Genomic DNA, 4176 nt, shown 5'->3' on the forward strand with positions numbered 1-4176 from the left:
TCCTCATGTGGGATTACAATGTAATTTTACTGTAAACCGAAATTGAAAAGTTTTGACCTGATATGGAGTGTATTCGGCGAGCTCATTAGCACGTGGTGTTATGGTCATAGAAAGGACGTGTCTCGGCTCCTTAAAAGGAGCTGTTTCAGAGTTAACATTTCTACACACTGGCTGAGAGACACACACGTTTATACAATTTTGCAGGTCAGGTAGGATAGTCACAGGACAAAGGTATGATTTAGAATTTACTTTTGGGGGGTGAGAAGCAGTCTTTCCACTTTGTCTTTCCCAGTGAAGATTTACTCATCTGTCCAGCAGTAGAAAGAAGCTGCTACAAAACACATCCAGCATGTACACACGCATCTCAGAACATTTAGCTGAAAATGAGCTCAAGGTCAGATTTCTGGCCACATAGCAATACGTATACAGACTCTAATATCAGCCTGCCCACCAGTGGTAGCACAGAGTACTGTCATCGGTTCTTTGTGCAAAATCACCCAGAAATGGGTGAGAAGACTTTCAGCAAACTTGGTAGGAATATTCCTTAAATGTCTCCAGCTGATTAACTTTTAGAGCAAGGTTGTCAAAAACATAACCCAAAAACAATTTTTCCACAATATCGCCACAACCAGTAGAGTAGAGATGATAAAAGTATGTACAAAGTGTAAATCAATCAGTAAAGCATATTTAATTGAATAGTGTAAGTGGCATGGTGCCACACAGACATAATGAAATCACATCATAATTGGCTGAAAAACATTTTCCAGGATATCTCCACAACTAGTAGGGCTATAGAGGTGATCCAAAGCTAATATCAATAAGATAACTGTTGGGTTATGAAAAGTGATGTCATGATGATGTTAATAAACCATCTGGCACATACAAAGTAAGCACTCCCCCTCTGCTAGAGAACATGACAGTTTAAAAGCCAAGGTAACATTTTCTCTGCATGCCTAATACTTTGAAATGTGGGAGAAGTGTCATCACACTGAGCAATTTTAATCTATTTTTAACCCCTTTTCTTTAAAGTGACAGATGTGCAGTCAGATCTGAAGGCTTTTAACTCTGAACATATTGTAAAGCAGACGAAGAGCCGTGTGCCAGATTCACCTTTTAGTTTTACAAAAGGACATTTTAGTGACAGGTGATGAGGTTCTGTCCCAGGCCAAATGTTGGTAGTTTGAGAATTCTAGTATAACAGGAGACACTTTCACTGCATTAATTGACAGAAAACCTTGAAAATTTAAGAAGAAATAAAAAATGGTAATACGGTTGTGCTCAAATGTTTATATACCCTGGTAGAATTTTTTGCCTGTTTTGCAGAGATTATGAATGATAACACAAAAACCTATTTTTCACTCGTGGGAGATGAAGCCATTCATTGTAAAACAACTGTGTTTACTCTTTAAACCATAACGACAACAGAAACTATCCAAATTACCCTGATCAAACGTTTATATACCCCAGTCATACTGTGTTTTGCCCTCTTTAACACCAATGACAGCTAGGAGTCTTTTGTGGTAGTTGTGGACGAGGCTCTTTATTTCCTCTGATGGTAAAGTTACCCATTCTTGACAAAAAGCCCCCAGTTCCTGAAAATTCCTAGGCTATCTTGAATGAAATGCACGTTTGAGATCTCCCCAGAGTGGCTCAATGATATTAAGGTCAGGAGATTGAGATGGCCACTCCAGAACCTTCACTTTATTCTGCAGCCAATGATAGATCGACTACACCTTGTGTTTTGGATCATTGTCACGGTGGAACGTCCATGTACATCCCATGCGCATCTTCCGGGCTGGTAAGTGGAAATTTTCCTCCAGTATTTCCTGATAACATACTGCATTCATCCTGCCATAAATTTTGACCACGTTTCCTGTGCCTTTGTAGCTCACACATTCCCAAAATATCAGTGATTCACCTCCGTGCTTCACAGCAGGAAGGGTGTACCGTTCATCATAGGCCTTGTTGACTCCTCTCCAAGTATAATGTTTATGGTTGTGGCCTAAAAGTTCAATTTTGGTCTCATCACTACAAATGACTTTTTTTTCTCTGTGCTGTTTGGCATATTATAAGCAGGATACTTTGTGGCATTTGCATAGTAATGGCTTTCTTCTGGCAACTCGACCATCCAGCCCGTTTTCATCAAGTGATTCCTTATTGTGTATCTTGAAACAACAACACCACTTCTTTCCAGAGAGTCCTGTATTCTAGCTGAAGTTATTTGTGGGTTTTTCTTTGCATCATGAACAATTTTTCCTGGCAGTTGTTGCTGAAATTTTTGTTGGGCTACCTGACCGTTTTCTTGATTCCAACAGAATCCCTCATTTTCCACTTCTTAGAGTTTGAACACTGCTGATTGCCATTCTCAGTCCCTTGGATATCTTTTTATATCTTTCCTGTTTTGTACAGTTAAATGTCCTATTCTTTGACAATGGTTTTGCTTTCCCTATGACTCAAACCAAAAACGCCAGTGCAGCACTGGATGAAAGATGCAAGGGTCTGCCAGGGGCGTAGAAACTCAATGACCTTTTAACCACACACTCATTACAAGATAACAGTTCACAGGTGAAGATGGTTACCTTTTGTAGCCATTCAAACCCGTTTGTGTCAATTTGTGTGCACGTCATTAGGCCAAAATCAAATTGTAAATGGACTGCATTTATATAGCACTTTTCCATCTGCATCAGACGCTCAAAGCACTTTACAATTATGCCTCACATTCACCCCGATGTCAGGGTGCTGCCATACAAGGCACTCACTACACACCAGGCGCAATAGGGGATTAAAGGCCTTGCCCAATTAAGGGCCCTTAGTGATTTTCCAGTCAGGTGGGGATTTGAACCCATGATCTTCCGGACTCAAGCCCAACACCTTAACCACTAGACCATCACCTCCCCTCACCAGGTGTGTCACCAGGGTATGTAAACTTTTTATCAGGGTAATTTGGTTACTTTCTGTTGTCATTATGATTTAAAAAGAGTAAACACAGTTGTTTGAAAATAAATGGCTTCACATGAGTGAAAAAAAAAGTTTTTGTGTTATCATTCATATTCTGAAAAACTGCCAAAAAAAAAAAAAAAATCAAAATTCTGCCAGGGTGTGTAAACATCTGTGTTTACACACCCTGGCAGAAACATTTGGGTGTGTAAACATTTGTGTTTACACACCCTGGCAGAAACATTTGGGTGTGTAAACATTTGTGTTTACACACCCTGGCAGAAACATTTGGGTGTGTAAACATTTGTGTTTACACACCCTGGCACAAAGTGCACAAAGATTACCGGGGGTTCCTGAGGGTTTGTCTGTTCAGAGATTGTAAAAATTAGTAATGCACATGAAATCGTATATACCGGACAGAGCAGTCTGAACGTGCCCAGTAAGAGGTATTAAGTTCAGCACAGACACTCGCCGAGTCGAGGAAAGTGGGTACCGTATTATCTTGACTAAAAGCCCAACCATTTGTTTTTTCAAACCGAGCTAAGACATGGGACGTAAATGAGGCAGGACGTAATTCAAGGCTGGTGATTATAAACAAAATGCTGCTTGTTGCCTGCACTGTAATATGGTGTTAAGTTTCACACAGATCCCTGGGTGTGGTGAACCAAAGACAACCACTTTAAATCAGAACCCTCTGCGTGGCTGTGAAACCTCCCCATGGCCTGACGTACACTTGCTAAATGACAGACACCACAAAAGGCTGCGATTTATCACTTTTACGTTTTCACTCCTTCCTCTTCCCATCATATTGTAATAGTTTTTTCCAGTGCACATGCCTATTACATTTCAATCATGGATCAAATACATTTGGCAGAAAAGTACACAAATATGACCAACTTCACAATACTGAGTTGGACAAAGACGCTCAAATGACCCGCAATTCATGGAGGAAATTGTAAGTACCGTAATGTTAGTTTGGAGGTTGATGATTGTATAAACAAGTGGAGTTCGAGGGACAAATTAATCCAGAAAAAAAACACTGTTCCTGTGGTAAATTGCATAAAGACACGAGAACATTAAAAGGGTCATGCAGACGTCGACGTTAACGTCAACAAACCGGGGGGCGGGGTACATTTTAGACACTATTGGGTATTTTTAAACACAAGATATTCTAAAAAGTAATATTCAGATTATGACTTGTCCCACATCTGATGTGTGATTTGTAATACAACTAGATAT

The sequence above is a fragment of the Thalassophryne amazonica genome, chromosome 3 (genome assembly GCF_902500255.1).
Source record: "Thalassophryne amazonica chromosome 3, fThaAma1.1, whole genome shotgun sequence".
Lineage (NCBI taxonomy): Eukaryota > Metazoa > Chordata > Actinopteri > Batrachoidiformes > Batrachoididae > Thalassophryne > Thalassophryne amazonica.